General features: G+C 37.0%; 1 protein-coding gene across 2 annotated transcripts in view; it reads left to right on the forward strand.

Annotated features, from left to right (window-relative positions):
* Positions 1-23,771, forward strand: part of EXTL3 (exostosin like glycosyltransferase 3) — a 146,182-nt gene that overhangs the window by 27,598 nt on the left and 94,813 nt on the right. The window contains exon 1 of one of the 2 annotated variants that reach the window (XM_058164808.1): positions 399-525. The exons of the other annotated variant lie outside the window; for it this stretch is intronic. The gene's annotated coding sequence lies outside the window, so the exon portion shown is untranslated. Of the gene's footprint in view, positions 1-398; positions 526-23,771 lie in introns of those variants that run through there. 2 annotated transcript variants of the gene reach the window in all.

Raw genomic sequence — 23,771 nt, forward strand, 5'->3', positions numbered from 1 at the left:
TTTCTGAGTTCATATGACATGCTAAGCCAAAATCAGATAAATCACATTATAACTTATTATTATATATTGTGAGTATGTCATGGACTGTGCTGGTGTTGAAAAGATATTTCATGAAATATGAAAACATTGTGTTGTATTACTTTGTATCATAATATTAATTTTTGAATGTAATTCTGTAAGACTTCAGCTGCACATTTTAGAACTGTACTGAAGACATTTGTTAGAGAATAATCATTAAAGTCAGTAAGATTTTTTCTGAGAAAAAAAAAGATGCACAGCCTTGAATTGTTAAATTGACTGGCTTAGACTTTAATCAGATGAATCTAGTCTCTGCTTTATGTTATGTTGTTATGCTCCTCTGAGTCTGAAGCTTTTCCTTGTATTTTTCTTAGGACTTATCAAATACTTTATTATCATAGACTTTCACTGCTGGATTAAATCAATATTAAACGAACAGATTCAGCAATTGTGATGACAGCCAAAGGCCCCAGAGTGCGGAATGCTGTGTTCAGCAAGAAGCCTTGTGTAGGCATAATGATTAATTTATCTTGTATTACTGTAATTTTGTGTGTGTATGTGTACGCACGCATGTTCGTGCGCATACATTTTGACGCCTCTTCTGCAGCTTCATCTTCAAACATATTCGGAAAGATTTTGCATTCTATGAAGTCTTGCTGAGTTCCTTTGTTTTGATCTACTTCATTTCTAGCAGTTACTGTTACCTTCCTTAGAATTCAGCTCTGTATCGCCAAATTGACTTAGCAGTAAAAATATGGTGCCAAAGTCCATGCAATATTGAATATTCCATTACAAAACAGATGTCAGATAAATTTTTTGAAGGAGACAAATACAGTGAGAAGAAATAATGGAAATGTTGTACTGTGTTGCTTAGATATACCGGTAGGCATATATCAGAGATAGGGAGCAGATAGAGCAAAAAACTGATTAAATGCAGAATGATAATGAAGTGTACTTAATTTGAAAACTTTCATCTTTGGATGGGTCTACTTAGCCCACATTTACAATTTCTGATTTTCTTAGATTATGAATCAAATCGTTATCAGAAATAACATTAACTGAACGTTATCAGTCAGAAATAAGTACTTTTCTCTTATGCAGTATTCTAATTGAAAACTTTTTAAGCATAATTACTTCTGTTTTATATATCTTAAATTTTGTATTAAAATGCATACAGAATTGTCTCTTGTCTTCTTATCTTCTTTCTGATCAGGATATTCCTTGGAACAGTTTTAATTTTGGAAATCTTGTATTTATTTTATAAACTTTGTCAATTTCTGCCTCAGTACCTCTTCATCTCATTAAAAAAATTGATAATGTTTGATAACCTTATCTCTAACATCTTTACCAAAATCCTTTGGAATTGCTCTGAATCTCAATTAAAATTCTTTCTCAATTCTAGGAATTAAGAAAAAAATTAAAATTATGCAAGTTACATTATCATTTAAAAAAAAAGATGGACAATTTTGAGCTTGTGTGGAGCAATTCAAGATAATACATTTATTTTTCTAAAATACACATATCTTTTCCAAGAATAGATATGTTTTGATTTTGAAGAATTTGACTAATAAGGTGGATAAAGTAGAGATATTACCAAAGATTTTTTCAGATCCAGTAAGTTCGGTTTATAAATGAAAACTCAGTTCCTTCAGCCAGAAGATAAATGAAATGCTATTACAGAAAGAAGTAATAGTGGGGAACTGTAAAAAGAAAAGAGTTTTTTGCAAATAATCTTAAGGGTGTAAGATGTAAGAATGGTTTGGGACTCAAGCAAAGCTTTCATAAGAGGTTACTTTATACAACATAATAGTGAACTCCGAAAAGAAGAGGCAAAAGAAAACACAAGCTATTTTGGATGAGATAAAAAGAAAAAAGAAATTAGCTTCCAGAGATGATAGGTATTTCTCAACAAATTAAGCTTCTTAAAGCAACAATTATCTTTGTTACTAGTAATCAATGGAAATAAAAATTAATTATGCAAAACAAAAAAACCTCTTTGAAATAAACCAGAGAAGTGGCTGGCATTCAAATTACGAAAAGAAAAAAATGATATTGAAATTACAAGAGGATGTGAGGGTATGTGTAAAAGGCGTAGTGTGGGTTCGGTAGCTTGTGACGCAGGTAACGAAGGGTGTGCAAAAAGTGCAGCCAGGACACATGCAGGTATGTTCGAGAAGCTGGCATGGCACAAGCACATAGGGGCTGTTGTTGGCTTGGATTAAGGAATAGCTGCTGCGAAGGAATAGAAGCCTTTTAGAATTAGAAAAACAGGAGCCAAGTTTTGAGTGGCACGGATATTTGTGGCATGTGAAAACTAAGGTTAATATAGATTTCACAAATAACTATGTTAGACACGCCATATTGAGAATATGGACTACAGGTAATCCTCGCTTAATGATTTGTCAGTTAGCGACGGTTTGAAGTTACAGTGGACCTGCCCAAAAGGTACTTAATGGCCTGGCTCCTGAGTTCCAAAGGTGTCATCTCCCTGTGATTTTTTATTGGAAAGTAGTGTTAACAAATGTGGTGTTCATTTAACAATCACTACAAAAAACTCATAAAATCAGGTTGGTCTCATGGTGCCTCAACTTACAATTGAAATTCCAGGCTCCTTTATAGCTGTAAACTGAGGACTACCTACAGATATAAATCCAGGCTGTGCCTGAAAACACCTTTGTGGCTTTCAGCACAAGAAGCATTCTATAGATAAGAAATAATTTGCAAACTCAAATGGTTAATAAATTGTAAGATATTAGAATTCTGTTAAAGGGAATAGAGATTGTTTTTATGTTTTCTTTTATCAAGATTTTATTTGCAATATATGCACAGAGATTTTCACCAGTAGTGGGTTTCAAAACCCGGCGCTACTGGTTTGCTATCGGTAGCGCACAGGTGTGTGCACTTGCTTTGCGAGTTCGCAGCGCTTCTGCGCATGCACAGATCATTTTTGATGATGTCTGGGTGGGTGGGCGGAGCCTCTCGCCACCGCCACTACTGGTTCGCCCAAATTGGGGCGAACCGAGGGCAACCCACCGCTGATTTTCACCCACCTATTGCTATTTCATGTTCTACTTTGTCCTTTCTTTGGAGACTATGGATATATCCTTGCCAACTTTTCAGATTAGGGGACACAACTGATTTTTATTAGCTATGAAATGATGCCATTGGTTTGTATGCAATTTATTGAGTGATAAATCACTCACCACGAATTTAAAACCCAAGTTCTAGCACATGACCATGAAAGCTAGGAAAGCTAGGCAAAGCAATGTGGCCTAGAGCAGGGGTCTCCAACCTTGGCAACTTTAAGCCTGGTGGACTTCAACTCCCAGGATTCTGGGAATGGAAGTCCGCCAGGCTTAAAGTTGCCAAGGTTGGAGACCCCTGACCTAGAGTGGTGGGATGTCTTTCCAAATTATAATTACCATATAGTGATATGTGACTGTAGTCACACTGTGTCAACCTTGTTTCTTGATGTTTTTTGGGGGTTTGTTCTCTAGACAGATTGACTGATCTCCCTGGCAAGTCCCCTGGTGCCCCTATCTTTTTTAGGCTTCAGGAAATCATTAAAAACAGAAATGTTAAGAGAGTTTTTGATTGATAGATGCCATTAGTTGGCATGAATGTTGCTACTGATTGTTTTATAATTTCATCTGTGTTTCAGTTTTTTAAGACATTTTTGCTTACTGCTATGTAATCATACTTATATACCATGGATGTTTTCTTGTTCTGCTGAGAATCTCTGTGGTGGGAAGTTAAATAAACAAAAACGCATGCACATATACATATCACATATATACAAATACATACATACTGGTGGAGACAGTACTGATGGAGCACATTTAACAGTGTCTCATCTGAGTTTGTATAGATAATGAATGACTTAGAAGTTTTGCGGTCTAGCTGGGTAAACTGATTTCAAAAAAAAAAGAGGAGGAGAGCTGCACATCAACGTTTTCAGAAATAATTGCTAATAAAAAAAATTTCCCAAGGAAAGGGACCACTATAGTAGTCTGGCTAATTGATGTTGGATTGTGAAGCTCAATGAATCTTGAAATTTTTTTTAGAGGAAATGAATAGTTTGGAAGCAATATATGAAACAGCTGTTTAATTCTGAGGAGACTTTTGTCTGTGCTTTTTCAAGATAGTTTGATTTTCCACATTATTTCAATGTTCATGGAGGTGTATCAGGTCTTTAAATATCCTTCCAAAATATTTCCTCAGGGGCACTTGCAGTATAATAGTTTCCTGCATCAAAAGCAACAGTTTCAACCCACCTACCAGACACAAAGCCTATATGATAATAACTGTATTGGTTTTAAAGTGCCAGAAGGCCAGACTTTAAATAACCTGACCATTTGTTTGTAGAAAGGATGTGGGTGGATAATATTGCCTTGATTACTCAATTAATAATGCAAACTGTAAAGTATTCCAATATGAATAATATGGTTCTTTTTAGCATTGTACTTCTTGCTAAATAGCTATCAGTATGTGTTGCTAGCTACATAGATGTTTATACTTATATTGACGATTATATTTTTCTCCTTTCTGGATTTATCATTCCGACTGGTATGCACTATCACATCAAGAAAATAATTATAATCAAGCATTCAGAATTGATTGTAGTGGTAATCGGTGCCCTCCTAAGCATAAAGTGTATAAATAAATTGAAACATTTAAGTTTAATTCCTATCTTTTCCTCCTTTTTATGAGTCCCATTGAGTACAGTGGGAAGAAACTGCAAAAGGGTGTATTGTTAACATAATTTTAGAAGGATATTTCATATTTGCTTATATGCATTATATGTTTTAAAAGTTTCAATTTGCAGCAGGTTTCATTCTCTAATATCTGCTTCGTAACCTCTGTTACACAGTTATTAGACAAGGAAATAATATTGCTTGTCTATATGATTTCATAAAATCAGATTTATGGTTATTTCACTGGAGACAGTTACATTGTTACAATATTTTATAAGCTGTCCCATCTTCTAGGAATGCATTGTGGCATTTATCTGTTAAGTGTTCCTTAAATTCCAGGTTTTTATACAAAAATGATCTCTAGCAATGATTGGCTGTTGTGCTTAAGGTGTAGTACAGGCTAAAGTAGATAACATAAGAGGAACAAAAGAGAACAGGACTGTATCATGACCAGCATGAGAGCTCTCCATTCATTCATTCATTCATTTTTTAATTACATCCTGTCTTTTTACCCAGAGGAAACTCAAGATGGATATAGTTCTTATTATTAATATAAATTCTTACCAGATTAAATTGGAAATAGATACTTGGTGAAAAACTGGAAAGGTGAAATTTGGTAAATGTAATATGTAATTGTAGAGCACTGTGAAGACTAGTTGCATGAACTCTAGAACTATGCAATGTAAAGAGTGCTAAATGCATGATAAAATGCATGAGATTCAGTTCATAATCTCATGTAGTCTTTTGCAAAACTTCTATTTTGCATGTCACTGCGAAGAGAGGTATTATTTCAGCAAGATGCATCACTCTTACAGTTCATTTAAAGAAAACAACAGCTGTGTTTTCTTTTAAAATTCCAATTTAGGCAATAATCTGAACTCTAAGAAGGATCCTGAAATTATAATAAAAGTGGTATGGAAACATCTTTAGTATGATTCATTAACCTAAAAGAGATCTGCACTTGTTAGGCAATTTTAAAAAATATTACAAACTTTAAATAGGGATAGTTAGGAAAAGTTTTGAAAATAAAACATAATTTGAGTTTGCCTGGTCTTGAAAATAATATGGTACAAAAGAGTATCTAAAATTGTGGGATGGCTGAACTTTGCCTCCAGTTTAGGAAAAAGTCATATGAAGTGCATATTGTGAGGATGAGGTATTTGGTAGGTTGAAAACACCAGTTTTCCTTCCTTTAGCTTGCTTTTCAACCTTACCTGGAATTAGGGTGTCCCAAAGGTGCTTTTTCAGGAGGAAACTGGACTTCCTTGTTTTTCTTTTGAAGTCGTTTTGCTTCTCATGCAAGAAACTTCTTCAGCTCTGACTGGATGGTTGGGAATGGAAAGATTTATATTCCTTGCAGACAACTGCTCATTTGCATCCTTTTAGAGGGCCATTGAAGCACTTGGAGATTTATCTGTGTCCTCAGGTTCACTTGAGTAGTGCTCCTGGTTCTTGTAGTCTACAGTTTTTTCCTCTGGAAATCCATTCCTACTCCCACACCATTCAAAGGGTGTTCGTCCCAAATCCTTCCATTCCCCACTATCCTGTCAGAGCTGAAGAAGCTTCTTGGATGAGAAGTGAAACGTCTTCAAAGAAAAAACAAGAAAGTCCAGGTGCCTCTTGAAAAAAGCACCTTTGGGACAACCATGACCTGGATGACTGAGAATCTCTACGGAAATTAGGGTGGCACACCTCCCTAAAATCAGAGACCATCATCTCTTTAAGATAGTTTGCATATCAGAAATTTTGAGAACCTTGTTGGATTCTTCTTAGAAAATGGGTGTTGCCCACCGTGAAACACTCATTTACCAGAAGCCAGGTTGCAGAACTGGTCTTCGGAATCTCCTTAAACCTGTACACATTTTCTAAAATGCTAGGTTTTGGGGGGTTATTTCCTAACAGTTCTTAAGCCATTTCTAAAAAGACCATGTTCGTTATTTTAAAAACATGTCAGGTACGATGCCCATAGGTACCATGTAGGAAATCTCCTCTAGAAACAGAGTCTGTGGAAAATATAAAAAGGGTGAGTAAATTCTTTTCTTTTGGTTATTAGTAAGGCTGTGGTTTAAGAGAAAAGTATGATTGGGGGAAATTACCTCTATTTTTCATATAGGATATAATTACGGCGGGCTGCAAGTTATGAATGTGGTCTGTAGCTTAATGACTTTCAAAATAAGATGAGTTTGATTACAGAACTATAACAGTTACCATAAATGAAAGCTTTTGCCTTAATGTCAAATTTGGATTTTGGAATGATTTTGGCTAAAATAAATAATACTTTTCTTATTAATGCATCAGTACGGGAAAAAGAGTGGGAACATGAAAGAAAAGGGGGAAAAATGAAGCAGTCATTAAATCCATGTTGAATGTACACTTCTAGTAGCTTAAACTTTGTCTTTTGGCATAGCTCAAAAGCTTTTATAAGAAGGGATCTTATGACAGATTATCAGGCAGTGATTAAAGAGAGAGAGAGGAAGGGAGGGAGGGAGGGAGGGAGAGGGATGAATCTGATTTGAGAATCAGACTGGGGGCCCCTAATAAATAAAAGATAAGGGCCTTCCGGATATCCTCTTCCTAAACTGAATGAAGCTTTAACGATCATGACTCTTCCTTTTAGTTGGGTCAGGAAATCATATGAAGGGCAATGCTCTTTCCCATTAATAACTTGGCTGTTGCATTCTCAATAGATTGTTCAGCTGCCAGCTGGAAGTGTATTTCTGCTTCTCTTCCTAGAAGAGGAACAGTAAAAATTTCCGAATGCAATTGACGCTCCTTAGACTGTACCAGTCTGTTCCGAAGCATGCCAAGGGATCATATTTTTCCAGTCCTATTGGGTTGCTGTGGCTTTTGATTGTTGACTTACATTAAATTTCGGTCTCTTAAAATTGTCTAGGGATTCCATAGATATATACGGTACCTGAGTGGGGCAGCATTTCTAGGAGGGTTACATAAAAAAATTATGTAATTTTGTGTTGCAAAGGCTTAAAGAAAGCCTTTAAGGTTTCTGTATTCCATTGCCTGAATTCTTTTCCATTACTAGAAGTCTGGCTCCAGATCCTTCTGATTGTCAAGTTAGTGAGTTGGCTTCATAGGGGCTTTCTCATTTGTGGCCCCTTGTATTTGGAATATTTCCTCTTTCCATGAAGGTTGCCTCTATTAAATCTTTAAATTTAAATTTCTCAACAAGAGAATTTTTATAAGTAGTTTTCAAATTGTTTCTATAGCTCTACTAGATGTTATTGATTTAAAGATTACTGCTGTAGTTTGATACTAAGTTTTATTGTCTGTGTTTTAAAATTGCACGCTTGAGGGATTTGCATTGACAGGAGCATGTTTAACAAAATCGATTTAAATATATTAAGCTAGTTGGGGATTAATACTTTAAGAAACCAGCGCTTCTGTCTTATTTTCTTTTTTTATATATTGTAATAATATGATTTGACAAATACCTGCTTTCATTGGATTTGTTGCAGAAAGCTGCAGTAGTGGTGTTAATGTACGTCCAGCAAAGAATTAGCCATGAATGAGACAAAATGCCTTGCTTTAGTTTATTTGTATCTTTCAGTGAAACCTGGTCATGTCACTCTAATTTCAAGTTTCTGTTATTTTTTTATGAATCTTGAAGCTTTTCTTTTTTAATGGACAGTGATGTTCTCATTTTAGAAGACACCCCTATAAAGTTAACCTCTGTGATATCTCCTTTTCCTTTCTAGTTTCCAAGTAGGAGAAACACTTAAACAACATTGTAACACAAGGAAGTGACCCTCTAATAATGCACTCCTTTTTGTCATGGTACAAGTGTACATAATATAGTATAATATGATATAATATAATATAATATAATATAATATAATATAATATAATATAATATAAAATAATATAATATAATATAATATAATATAATAGAATATAATATAATATAATATAATATAATATAATAATATAATATAATATAATATAATATAATATAATAGTATAATATAATATAATATAATATAATATAATATAATATAATATAATATAATATAATATAATATAATATAATATAATATAATATAATATAATATAATATAATATAATATAATATAATATAACAACAGAGTTGGAAGGGACTTTGGAGGCCTTCTATCCAACCCCCTGCCCAGGCAGGAAACCTACACCATCTCAGTCAGATGGTTATCCAACATTTTCTTAAAAATTTCCAGATTTGGAGCATTCACAACTTCTGCAGGCAAGTCGTTCCACTTATTAATTGTTCTAACTGTCAGGAAATTTCTCCTTAGTTCTAAGTTGCTTCTTTCCACCCATTGCTTCTTGTTCTACCCTCAGGTGCTTTGGAGAACAGCCCGACTCCCTCTTCTTTGTGGCAACCCCTGAGATATTGGAACACTGCTATCATGTCTTCCCTAGTCCTTCTTTTTATTAAACTAGACATACCCAGTTCCTGCAACCGTTCTTCATATGTTTTAGCCTCCAGTCCCCTAATCATCTTTGTTGCTCTTCTCTGCACTCTTTCTAGAGTCTCAACATCTTTTTTACATCGTGGCGACCAAAACTGAATGCAGTATTCCAAGTGTGGCCTTACCAAGGCATTATAAAGTGGCACTAACACGTCACGTAATCTTGATTCTATCCCTCTGTTTATGCAGCCCAGAACTGTATTTGGCTCATATCTAAATGGTTATCCACTAGGACTCCAAGATCCCTCTCACAGGTATTACTATTGAGCAAGGTACCACATATACGGTACCTGTGCATTTTGTTTTTTTTGCCTAAATGTAGAACCTTATATTGTGTGCAGGTGGCGGCTGCTGGCCATTATCATTTTTATGAGAAGGATGGCAGAGAGGTGTACATGGAAATAATAGGTAGTGCTGGGCTAAGTGAGGAGGCAAATATAATTTCATAATGTTATCTTCAAGGTTGGTGTTGGGACTGTTTTTGTTAAACCTACACATAAATCTTTTCTCCCCCTCCCCCAAATAATTGTAACTCAGAGCATTAAAATAAGCACTTGTGGATTGAATAGATGAATAAATACTTCAATATATTCAATGGTGTTCTACTGTAATATTGTAAAGGAAAAGAACATGGAGTTCTACAATAATGAGGATTTCAAAGTAATCAATAACCAGATTTCACACAGTAATAATATTAGCCTTGTAATGAGTTGCTATTGGGCCGTAAGCCTCTTGCGGCTAGCAGTACTTGAAGCAAAGATCAAGTAGCCTGTTCTTAGACATGTTTATTTGTCACAATGAGATGATGTATACTGTGTGGCTTCCATATATAGTGGAGTAAGCAATCATGATTACTATTACATTTAATAATAATAATGCTGAAGAAACAGTGGACCATCTGGTTAGCTGCTGCAAGAAGATCTCAGTCTGACTACAAACAACAGCATGACAAAGTAGCAACAATGCTGCATTGGAAGATCTGTAAGAAATAACATTCTCTCAGTCGGGGAAAACGGCCGTCAGGATTAGGTTTGTTTTTGAATGTTTTGAATTTTTTGAATATTTTTTTAAAAAAATCCAGCGAAGAAGGGACTGGCTCCCGAGCCCGCTTCTTCGCTGGATTTAAAAAAAAAAAAATTCAAAAAATTCAAAACATTCAAAAACAAACCTAATCCTGACGGCCGTTTTCCCCTCTCCAAGAAGGGACGTTCAGGTAAGACAACGTTCCCTTTGCCTGTAAGCAAGAACTTATGGGACCATAAAATAGAGAAAGTCATTGAAAATGAAGAAGCTAAAGTACTCTGGGACTTTAGTTTTCAAACTGACAGGCATCTGCCACATAACACTCCAGACTTAACAATCTTCAACAAGAAAGACAAAAAAGTCTGGGTAATGGACATGGCAGTACTTGGAGACAGCAGAATAGAAGAGAAATAACTGGAGAAGATAACAAACTGCAAAGAGAAGACCTGCATATAGAAATAGAACGACTGTGGCAAAAGAAAGCAAAAGTAATACTGCTAATAATAGGTGCCTTGTATGCAATCTCAAAACAACTGGATCACCACTTGAATACCATTGGCATTGACAAAATCAACACCAGTCAATTGCAAAAGGCAACTTTACTTGGAACAGCTTACATCCTGTGATGATAGCTTTAACACCAACAAACATCCACATCTGCTTACCTCAGGTCCTTAGGAAGGATAAAAATGCCAAATCTAGCCTGAACATTTGGCTGACTGTATAGCAAACCATAATAATAACAACAATGTAAAATCAACATGGGATGGCTTTTATATTTCAGCCACTTTAATTTGTGTCTGCTTAAAATTAGTGGTTTAAAGCAAGAGCTAAAACTTCCTTGAACAACAACATGAAGGCTTTGTTGTGGTGCATTGAAGGTGATGCGGTGTGGCTTGTTGGCAGTAGATTCAAAAGGATTCATCTAAAACTTTCGCAGCATGAAGTGTTAGCATAATGAAAACTGCATTTGTGTTGTTCTCTTTCCTGCTGCGAATCTGATATTGTTTCTGGAGAATCTGAGCCATTAGCTACAGGCTGCTGCTCCAAAGTAGAAAACTGCAGGCCCACTTTAGAACCTTGTTTTATTTTGCCTGATCAAAATGATTACCATTTTTCTGAGGTGTGTTTTTATTTCTGGACAAAGGTTCTTCAACGTAAAATCGCTCACATCTTAGCAGCATCTATTTTCCCTTTGATCTCTTTTTGTAGTGTGTGAATGCATTGTTCCTTTTCTTTCCCAAATTCACACTGAGCAGTGATCCATGGATTTTTTTTTACCCACTGAACTTTATCTCTTTCCTGGGAAGTCTTCTGCTCTAGGTAGGAGAGTTTTAATCATTCTTGCAAGTTGTTCACTTCATACACTTTTGAGGCCAGCCATTGGCATGTTTGGGATGATTTCTCACACCGAGAAAGAAGCAAAAATTGTATCTGTGCTCAACAGAACGTGCATAGATTTGTTTTCATAACAAAGAGGTTTTTTGCTGACTTAGGAGAAAGCACGGCTGCATTACCAGTCTTTTTTTGTTGGATATATTTATTTCTTCAACCTGTAAGGAATTGCAATTCGTAATTCTTTCATTGTTTAAATAATCCCATATTTTAGAAAGAAATCAGGAAACCTTTCTGTTTTGTTTTGGGGAAAACAAGCATTTGATCCAGACTGTTCAGCTGCACACCTCCCTGTTAACAGTTAGCATGCACTGAGAATTTTGTTTGGAGCTTCTAAAACCAGCTGAAAAGGAGTGGGAATATGGCCGTGATTAATTGCTACTTGCACCAATCTATCTTAAGTTAACTGCTTCTTTCTGTGTAACATTACCTAGCTTAAACTTGTGGCTGTTTAGATGTACAGTTTTTCCTACAGTTTCCTCCCCATTTGGAGATGAGTAAAGGGCTCACAGAACCTATTCTTCTTGCTTCATTCTCCCTGCAAGACCATCTGCTCTAAGAAAAGATACCTCCCCCTCCCCAATTGGTCTCTGTCATAGCCTTCCACAGAGCCTGCAGGAATCTTATCTTATGCTCTCCTGGAATCAACATGCCTTCAGCAATTCAGACGTCCTTAAACCTAGATTGTTATCTGTTCTTCTCCAGTAGCTTTCTATGGCTTTCTTGAATTGGGGGTTTTCATAACAGGATGGCCAACTGTATTTAAGCTGTCAAACTTGCAACTTATATTTACACTCCACTTCATAGGATTCCTGAGTGGTTGTTGCATTTCTTACTAAATGTGCCACAGGTGCTAAGAATATAAGCAGAAATAAAAGTGAGTCTTTGATACATATTCCTTTATGTAGAGAGGAAATAATCCCATTCTTGATGTGAGCAAAAGTATTCAAATAATTTTTTGCCAAGAAATAAATTTAATTAGGAAATCCAATTTTCTTCATCAGTTGCATCAAAAATTCAATTTGCAATAATATTAAGGCTTTTACTGCATCCAGTGATACCAGGATAATTTATTTCTTATCTTTACATAATGGTAATAAATGTACTAAATCTTTAATATTATCAGAGGCTTGATACCCTTTCATAAAATTAGATTGTATAGGAAATATTATTGAAGATAATACTTTTTGAATTTTTATGCCATAGTAGCTGTTACATAAGCTCCACTGTTGATGTATTCTGGTGAACGAAATTAGTGTTTTATTCTTGGTTGTTAGAGGCTGTGTAGTATGTTGTGTTTTAATCTTTGTCCACCAGTCTGAGATGAGTGAGCATATACATAGTATAAATTTGCATAGACATTTAATATTAACTATAGTTTTCACACTTCAGAAGTCTCCTACCTGTTTTAAAAATAACTGTTGTATAGGCCTCAAAGTATGAAACTGGAAAAAATTTTCAACAAAATATAATCCAATCTCCTTCAATTTTTATAGTATTTTATAGGAATCACATCTGGACCTGGAGCTTCTCCAATTTTCATTGCATCAATAGTTTCAAACGTTTTCTATAAAGTTGATGGTATGGCTAATTATGTGGCCACTTTTATTGATATATTTAGTTTTATATCTTTAGTTTTTCATGTAGCTGTCTAAATTATTCAGGTTTACAGATTATTTTATGAATGATCCCTATCATGCAATGAAAAGATCTGGAATGTTGATGAAGCCTAGAACTGCAGCTCTTAAAAAATTATCACATTACCCCATGGATCCCTATGGAAATTGCTTGCTGGATTCTGTAGAGCCCATCCTAATAGGACAGCGGTTCTCAACCTGTGGGTTGCGACCCCATTGGGGGTCGAATGACAATTTTCCAGGGGTCGCCTAAGACCATTGGAAATATGGGAAGTATACTTGCGAGTTGAAGAATTGCGTTCTAATGGTTGACTCCACAAGCCAGCTGCAGGCTCTTCAAATCGCTAGCCGAATTCGGCTTCAGGCGCGATGAATTAAAAAAGAGAGAAATCTTTGCTCTGATGTCTCCCTCTCAAGCCAGCTTCAAACACTCCCAATCGCTAGCCTACTCTGCCTTCAGGCACGATAAACTTAATAGGGGAGGAATCTCCGCTTTAATGCCTCCATCCTCAAGGCAATCGCAAGCAGTTCAGATCGCTAGCCAATACGGCTTCAGGCGCGATAAATTCAAAACAAAAATAATTTTATGGTTGGGGTTGCCACATCGTGGGGAATTGTATTAAAGGGGTTGCAGCACTATAAAGGTTGAGAACCACTGTAATAGGAGATTGGTGACAACCCTCCACTGCTGTTGGGATATTACTCTGGAAGACCTCTTGGGCACATTGAATTGTGTGAACCTCCTGAGAGATACTGTGTTTTTCTACCAATCTGTTAAAGGATGTTATTGTCTCCCCTATTTACTATTCTGTCTTTTCTCCCTTTCCCTCAATTTGTTTCTAGTACTATATATCCTAACTTTTTTTTTTCTTCAGGAGAATTACAAATACAAATTCAGGAGAAATACAATTAAGTTTACAAATCATAATATTTTCTTTATTTTGGGTTGCTTCACTCATTGCAACTACTGAGGTAGTAGATTAATTCTGGCCATTTTTATTTATTAAAATAAATATAAGAATCAGTATTAAAAGATGAATTTTATTAAAAGTAAAACATATAAGCTCTAGGCCAGAATTCCACAATCTTTCTTGCTTTGCAGACTGGCGAGGAGGTGAGAGAAGAAGGGATGATTCTACGCAAGCCGCGGGCAACTGCACGTGTGCACAGCTCCATTTGCAAATGGACTGTGTGTGCCCGTACTTTCCCACTGCTTGTGCAAGTGAGAATGCGTGCACGCGCGCCCTTGCCAGCCACTTTTGTGGGCCGGTTCTGAAGAGCTCAAGACTAGGTAATAGGCCACAGTCCAGGGGTTGGGACCCCTGCTTTAGGCAAAGAAAAATGAAAATATTCACCTCAGCAGTGGAGCCATTTAGACATGTCTCCAATTCCCTGGAACCCTCAGGAATGGTGACACAAAAGTCTTGAGGGACTTTCAAAATGTCAGGAGGGACTGAGCTAATATAATTTTGACGGGAAGAATGTTTTATAAGGTGGTTGCCACAGCAGACAAGGCCTGTATCCTGGAACCCATCAAATGTTCATCCCTAACAGATATTACCCACAGCATCCCTTCTCTGCTAGATCTAATAGGTGGGCTGGTGCAACGGGAAAGTGGTAGTCTCTCATCTTGAATTGAACTCAGAAGTAAGCTGGAAAATGCAGGTTGTAGAGCAATGATGTGACAAGTGCTGTTCTAGGAGCAGACGTAACTATTTTCTCATAGTTCTGTTTCTCCCAAGATCCTTCTGTACTGAGTTCTTACTCCCCCCACCACTTTACTAGCAGAATCTGATCCTTTTAAAATATTTATTTCGAGTTCCTGCATTACTCAGTATAGTATTTTCTTATACCTACTTTCTGGTGCCATTTCCTAGCAATAACTGACCATAGCTGTTGAGCTGGGTTTGGATTTGCATTTGGAGCAGACAAGTGGCATTAATTTTATAGTATTTCCTTGCTGTCCTAGTTACTTGTGGTCTTCACTTTTTATCTTAGCATGGCAGTAGGAAGTTGCTTGATTTTGTCTGTTTCTGAATGACTATGACTCTTTATTTTCCTTTTTGCTTTTTGAAATGATTTTTTTATTTTTATTTGCATTTATATCCCGCCCTTCTCCGAAGACTCAGGGCAGCTCACACTATGTTAAGCAATAGTCTTCATCCATTTGTATATTATATACAAAGTCGACTTATTGCCCCCAACAATCTGGGTCCTCATTTGTTTTTTACTATTACTCTGACTTTATTCCTTTAGATTTGGCTACAATTCTTTTAAGAGATTTTTGTGGAGAGAATGTGCTGGAGGATACAGTAAGAATGAGTGGTGACAAAGTTTGGGTAACTGCTTTGTCTTAATGCCGAAACTTAGAATAAAATTTGTAGCAGCTTGGCTTGATTACGTAAGAAATTTACCTTAAACAGTTAACAGTTTTGAGGAAAATGAAAAGTTTTTTTTTAAAACTTGTAGCATCTTTTCAAACTAACATGTTTTATTAAAAGGCATTAATAAAATGTATTAAAGTCATTAATACAATGTGTTACTCAGAAACTATGCTATCAGCTCCTTCTAATTTTGGGCTACTATAGATTAATTTGCCTATAGCATTAAAATGCCTATAGCATTTTCAAGTATTCAAATATTCAAGTCCCAGCTGATGGGACTTACCTATCCAGGAAATAAAATGCAGATTTTATTTTATTTTTCCGCATAAAGTAAGCAGCTCCAACCTGGTTCTTTCTAAATGTGGTGGCTTCCGCAAATGGCTGCTAAATATACTAGTTGGAACTGATCAGTATTTTAGTTGATTCCAAACTGGAGGACAGGTTGGGTAACCTGCTGTGACAAAAGTATTGGAAGATACATCTCAAATTTTGTACACAACCTTTCTTGTGTCTGCCAGGTGATATAATCACCAATGGGACTCCATTATCATGTATTTTACCAGCTGCTTGCAAATGTAGTACAAAAGTGTCAAGAAGCATTCACTAATAATAATTCAATAATTCCAAAACAATTCAGGAATGTTCTTTTTACAAACAGTGAAAACTGAATGTCGAGATTCACAGGATCCAAATTTTACACTGAAATTTAGAGACTGCGTCAACTTGTGAAATCCACACAGCTGTGCATTTCCATTTTTGGTCTTGCAACCCCAGGTTATACTTTTCAAAAATGAATGCTGTCATTCCATTTCTTTAAAAAGAAATTACCCTTTTTTCTTCATCTCTCGTAAATCCACTTCTGGCTATATTTTCTCATTGATCACATTTCCAATTTTGACTGCAGCTTTCCTCTTGTTCTTTCAGTTGTCTATGGAACATCTGTTGCTTGTAAGCATGCTTCAGGAGCACCAATTAACCCAGAACTCTTCTGCAGAAATGTTTGCTGGCTGCTGTTGTGGCATTCTCAGCTCAATTGCAGCTGTTGGGCTTCTGGACCAGCCAGTACTGTACCTTTGCTCTTGATTACACTCAATTCAGAATTTGAGCCTGTAACAAATACTTTGCTCATGAGATTTGCTGATAGGGATTTGGAAACTGATTCTGCTACAATTTTCAGGATTATGAATGTTATTCTGAGCCTTTGCCAAAACAGCTGTTCCCCTCCCCCCACCCCACCCCTGGGAAAGCAGCAGTTTTGCTTAGGGCTTTTAATTCAAATTTTATGAATGCAAAGGGCATGTTTGCCCTTGTGCTCTATACACTTTAAAGACAGGAAGTTGAGCACATCATTTGCAACCCAAAGTGCCTCTGAAAATATATGCCAAGGTCTGATCAATTGAACTAACCCAGGAGGCAAAACATGCACTAACAGACCCGACAAAACATTGTCCTGGTTGATTGCAGTGATGCATTTTGACAGAATGAATCATGTTCTTACCACCATGGAATAACTTCACATTTTGTCAGATTTAGGGAATCTTCTCTAAATTAGCTTGAATGTTGGTCAATGACATGTGTCTGCCGCTGAACTTCTATTTATGACCTCTGGCATTGGCACAGTAGGCTTCTAAATCGAGTCTGAAGGCCTTTTGATTTTCACCATACATCTATGTGAACCTTAAAACAGGGGTCTCCAACCTTGGCAACTTTAAGACTTGTGGACTTTTGGTTGATTTTTGGTTGATATTTTGTCTGGTAGGATAGACAGGCAGAAGACTACCAGAGTATGTGCATGAACACATGGATAAATAAAGGGAGAATCAACATGCTAAATAGGAAATAAAAAGATCAGAATATATCATTTCCAATAACCAATTCCAGATAAGCAGAGATTAACTCTAGACAAACAATCGAGCAGAAATCAATACTCTAACGAAAAAAACATAACCCTCATCATCACTGGTAGGGCAAGTTATCAATTACGATGGGCTGAATGTATTTCTGCCAGTATTTCAGGTGACAAATTCTCATGTGGGTTTCCATAGAAGTACCACCCAATTCTCATTAAGAATGCATTTTGGCACATATCCAGGAAGACATAACATAGTCATATATTTTGATTGTATTGCTCCTAAGGCTATTGTATTTTCAAAGATACAGTTCAAAGCCTTCTTCAAGCCAAGCTGGACTCTTGATGTTTTAATGAACACCTCCATGTTAATTCACAATATCGTCTCATTTTTTCACTTTCATTTTAAAAGAAAAATATTAATTTCTCCATAAAACTCTTCCAGCTGTATAATTATGTAACTAGCATTAGCTTCAGTCCTCCCCCTTCTGTCCTCTGCTTTCCAAAGAGTATGGAATATGGTAAATTATTTTACAACCAAATTGCTGTATCATTCTGTGATTAACTATCTTTCTGACTGGAAAAATAGTGCATCTTTTAATATAATTGTGTGCTCATTTAAAAATGTAGTTACTACTAAATTGTCCATAGAATTAATTAAGGGCTTCAAGTAATTCTCAGCTGGCAAACTTTTGTGGCTAGTGAGTTTTCCTGTTTCTTCAGATCCTCTTCTCTCTCTGGATGTCTGTGTTGTGTAGAGAAATCCCAACCCATGATCTCTTTCTGTTTTTTGATCTTGAATCATTCTAACAGGCACCTCTCTTTCTTGGGCACTGCCTAATTTCATTGGTTGTTAATCATTTTTTTTCTCTTCCTCTGAGTTCAGTTTCAACCAACTATTTCCTGCCAGGTTTTTCACTCATTTCAGCTTTTCCTGCCCATGAAACTCTGTGTATGAAAAACTTGATCTGATTTCCTCCCACTTTCTCAGATTATCACCACAAAGATGGTGTTTAACTTCTCCATTCTGTCCTACTGCTTTCTTCTTCTCCCCCTCCTTCTCCTTCTCCCCCTCCCCCTCCCCTCCTCCTCCTCTTTTTCTCCTCCCCCTCCCCCTCCTAGCGTATTCCTGCAGGTGCAGGGTCCACATACATACATACAGGGAAGGTTAGCAAGCCGCAGCCACCTTTAGGGGAAATCAAAAGGTACAGGTGCACAAATTGACTATTCCTTCCTCTTTTTTTGGTCAGTCGAAACCTAAATTTAGAATGACAGCGGGAATTATCTTGTGTGCCCTTTTTCTGAACTTGGAATTATGGAGGAAGCTGAGAGCTAAACCATACAGTTTCATTGTTCATGTCGTGCTATAACTGATCCCTTTCAACTATAATTTCTCTCCCTGCTTGAGCATGGGACTCAGTTTGCCTATGATACATGAGGCTGGTTTTCTATAATCCTCTACTAAAATGGGAAGGACTATGAAAAAAATCAATAAATGTCAATCCAAGCTACAATCTAGAGAAAATCGATACAAAGTGTTTTACAGATTGCATATAGATCCATATATAATTGCTAAGAAAAATAAAGCATATAACAATGAATATTGTAAATACCTTTGTTAACCCAACTGAATCAGTACAGCATTGAAAGAAAACCACTTCCTGTGATTGATGAAAAGCAGGGGCCTCCAACCTTAGCAACTTTAAGACTTGTGGACTTCAACTCCCAGAGCTTTGCTGGCTGAGAAATTCTGGGAGTTGAAGTCCACAAGTCTTAAAGTTGCCAAGGTTGGAGACCCCTGATGTAAAGGAACATGTAACAAAATAAGTTGTGTTATTTGCAAGGGCCTCAAGGAACATATAACTCCAGATATTGACTGATAGTGCTGTTAATTTTAAGAGGGTGAATGGAACTAACACAGATTGTTACAATTTAATGTGAACCCATGGTTGCAAATAAACATACTAATAACTAACTGAATCTTGGAAGTTGATTTTGCCTGTTCTTTGGAATGCAATGACTGACAGTCAGTGGTGGGATTCAAAAAATTTTTACTACCAGTTCTGTGGGCATGGCTTGGTGGGTGTGGCAGGGGAAGGTTACTACAAAATCCCCATTTCCTCCCGATCAGCTGGGACTCAGGAGGCAGAGAATAGAAGGGGGCGGGGCCAGTCAGAGGTGGTATTTACCGGTTCTCCAAACTACTCAAAATTTCCGCTACCAGTTCTACAGAACTGGTCAGAACCTGCTGAATACCACCTCTCCTGACAATATTCACATTAGCAGAAATCTCTAGCGGGAGCCTTAGTAATACGGCAGTTTGAGGTAATACAGGGGATGCTAGGTAATATTTTATTGTTGATCAACATCACATTTGCAGATGTCATTCTAGAAAGCAAATCAATTGCCTTTGCTAAAACATATGAGACCAAATTAATCATTATATAACTGTATTTTTAGCCCATTTTATAATTAGCATAATAAGCAATTCAATCATTTTTTAAAATCTATGTAGGATTAGGCTTCCAAGAACTTCCTCTGCTGTTTGGTCTGCAATTTTAAATTTTTTCTTTGCTATCCATCTAGAATATTGTAGCTTTTCCTTCTCAGAATTTGCATTTAGATTGGCTACCTGGAGTGAGAGCAACATGGATGGTAAAAGAAGGTGCCAACCAGTTTCCTTTTCCCTGTAATCGCCTTGCAATCAGGCTACTATTTGCATAAAAGCATCTCTCTTGGTTATTGATCAACATGAAAAGCATCCTTTTTAGTTTAATTTTTCATGGAGAAGTTCCTCTTTTACAAATCCACAAAAGCTATATCGTGATTACTTTGGTCTCATACATTTGAGCAAAGGCAGCTGATTTGCTTTCTAGGCTGATCCTCAAATGCGATGTTGATTCAACACACAAAATATTACCTACCTTCCCCTAGATTACAAAGAAGCAAAAAAGAGGGATTTTTGTCCCCTTTTCTTTTGCACTTTTCTACAGTAATTATTCTGTATTGGTTAGGCACAATTGCAACTCTTGCTGAGAATCCGTGCTGTACAGGTGTAGTAGGAAAGCCTCAAGAAGAGTACTTAGCCTTGTAGAATGTGGGCAAGGAAATATTTAATACCATGCTTTATGAACTAGAGTTGCCTTTGGCATGTCGAGACTTATGATCTACATGTAAAGCAAGTGATTCTCTTTATCCTCAGTCCTGATGGAATTTGGTTAAAAGTCAAGGGAAGAAAGAATGTTCTTGACTTCCTTTTCTTCAGGGCTGTATTAAAGAACTGGATAATTCCATAGACAATTAATTTCTTGACTTAGTAGCCAGGGAAAAAAAAGGCTCAGATTGCTTTTGTGTGCTTAATTTATATTTCATCCATGTTTCAGGCTTGCGGTAAGAGTGATTACCAAGGAATGGAGAATTTTGCTGGTGTGGGAGTTTTGCAATCTGTTTTATCTGAAATGCTATGAAATAAAGTAACTAAATCTATAAATCAAGAAGTCCTTAAACTTTGTATGTATAAAGAGCTAACTGGAACAAGGCACTCATTCTCAGCCCTTCTGCCCCTGATACAGGGCTATTAAGACTGATGCCTTAAAGTGCTTTGAAGACTTTAGATCACAGTATAAATATTAAGCAATAATCTTTAATTCCTATGCTGAAATGGAGGGATTGATTTTTTTAGAAGTTAAATAAGAAGGATAAGGAATCTTCGGAGCAGGCTTCACTAGCCGGACAAACTTCAGATAACTGGAGCTACGACAGCCATTTATCAATACAACATTCTGCTACCCTCTGCAACCAGAGGTGTTACGCCTAACTAGAGGCTCTTTCCTGGATGCTATTATTGTAGTTGGAAGATAGGGCTTCTTACAGTAGGTGCTGTTTGGGCAGAGCAAAAGCTCCTGCATAGCATTCCAGAGTTTAATGAAAAATTATTTTCATTGTGGTCAGTAGTGGCCAAAATTGTGGAAACCTTTTGAGAAAAGTGCCTTTTCTAAAACTAGCTAATATTGCTTTTTTTTTTTTGCATAGTACCATAAAATTATATATCAATGTAAAGATAATTTAATCAAGAATGTAATACAATAACTTTTATGAAGGATTTGCTATTAGAATAGCAGTTACAGTATAAAGAAGAAAAGTGAAACATGTAGAAAAAACGAGATATACAGAAATTATCACCATAGAAAAAAAAATGTGATATACAAAAATTATCATGTCAGTTAATACTTAGTTGGGTAACTTTTAACATGAATTACAGCCTTACAACATCTTCCCATGAAGTGAACCAAGTCTTTTAGTTCTGCAGCTATTATCATGTGAAACCAGGATTGAATGATTGCTTCTATTAACTGGGTTTTATCGCTGGGACACTTCTGACTAACAAGTTTGTTTAGTCGGCTCCATAGATTTTCAATTGGGTTAAGGTCTGGGCTATTCCCAGGCCATTCCAGCAGTGGAATATGATTATCTTGAAACTCCCCCCCCCCCAAAAAAAAGTGGTGTTATTAGCCAACAAACCTCATAAATACACTTTTCCCAAAAGGATTCCACAATTTTGGCCACTACTGTACATATATCTTACTGCAAGGTAAGTCATTGGAGACCTATTACGAAAAGCATGTGGAAAGGACAATTAAAAGTTTATTAATGAGAAATACTTCTATGGCCCATGTCTGTTCATATGGATTTGGAGCTCGAATAATAATGGCAGTTTTGTTATTGTCTTTTCCAGTTGCCTGCCCAGCTATATTGTATTATAATTTGCACCCTTCCCCAGAGAGCCTAGAGGGAAGTCATAATATGTTCTGTTGGGAATAAAATGGTGGCTGGATCTGCGCCAGCGTAGTACATTTATTGTCTACCAGTGACAACATTTTGCTGAAGTTGGTTAATTCCCCAGAGGGTCTTGAAAGAAATTTGAAAAGCCAGCAAGCCCCAAATGTGGATGCTGGTGGTGAAAATGGATGAAATGTTAGCATGGGAAAATTGTACTCTAATTCCTTTGCATTTCATTTTGATGACAGACTGATGGGCTTTTAACACAAGGCAGTGACATTAGAGCTTTATTTCAGTCTCAAATAGATTCACGGAGGATAAGCCTGCTGGCAATAAGCCACAGAGGCTAGATGGAGCTTCCCTATACAGAGGTGGTATGTTTCTCAATACTAGATGCTGGAGATAAAGAAGGGAGAACAGATGCCTTCATGCCCCATTTAGGGACTACTTGGACAAATCTGACCAGCCAGACCGTTGTTAAAAATGGAACGCTGGAATTCTTACGTTTAGCCAAAGGAACCATTTACCATTTTTGATTTTTATTCAGGAGCAGACCTAGGGAAATGACTAAATATTTACTTCCTTTTAACCCAAGGGTGTCAAACTCTATTTCATTAAGGGTCGCATGAGGGTTGTGTTTGAACTCAGGGGGTCGGAGGTGTGGGCGTGGCTGGGGTGGCCATGACCAGCTCGATGTCATTTATGTCAGCACCTGTGGGGGTCCTGGCAGGACTTAGGTGATCCATTGTCTCCAGTGAAGGAATTTCTCAATGCCTCCTTGCCTTGTGTACAAATGCCACTTTTGCTAGTAAAACTTTTGTTTTGCCAGCCCTCTGCCAGCAAAAATGGAGCTCGGGAGGCCCCCCTGGACTCTGTTTCTAGCCATGACAGCCTCCTGCAACCTTTTGCCAGAGAAAACAGAGCATGCAGCCCCCCCCGCTCCATTTTAGCTGGCAGAGGGCTGCAGGAGGCTGTTGTGGCTGAAAACTAAGCCTCGGGGGACCACGCGCATCCCTCCTGAGCTCCATTTTTGCTGGCAAAGGCAATGTGGGCAGGTCCTTCGCTGTTTCCAGGGTGACCCTGCAGGCCAGATCTAAGCGCCCCGCGGGCCAGATTTGGCTCATGGGCCTTGAGTTTGATACCCCTGTTTTAACCTGTAAAGAGGGCATAGTCTGAGTTGGTATGGATTTTGACAGATTGAAAGCAAGAGGTGTTGGGGGGGGATCAAAGATTGGAAGAATGCACAGCATTATGTTGCAGATACAAAAGGCATTAAGCTTAGATTATGACACCATACTCTTCCTCCTGCACGTTGTAACTCTTTACCTCCAACTGCTGATGTTCCTGACTGAAGAGTTTGAAGGCTGATACGGCAATTGCTTTTAGTTGTCTCACTTTTCTTTCATTTCCTCAGCCTGCTTCTTCTTTGTTAAAGATCTAGATAAAACAAGTGCATTTTTAAAAAAGCATTGGAAATCATTTCATCTCTAATTTATTGACCCAGTGACCTGCAAGTACAGAATTGAAGCAGT

This window comes from Ahaetulla prasina, chromosome 1 (assembly GCF_028640845.1).
Source record: "Ahaetulla prasina isolate Xishuangbanna chromosome 1, ASM2864084v1, whole genome shotgun sequence".
In the NCBI taxonomy this organism is placed as follows: Eukaryota; Metazoa; Chordata; class Lepidosauria; order Squamata; family Colubridae; genus Ahaetulla; species Ahaetulla prasina.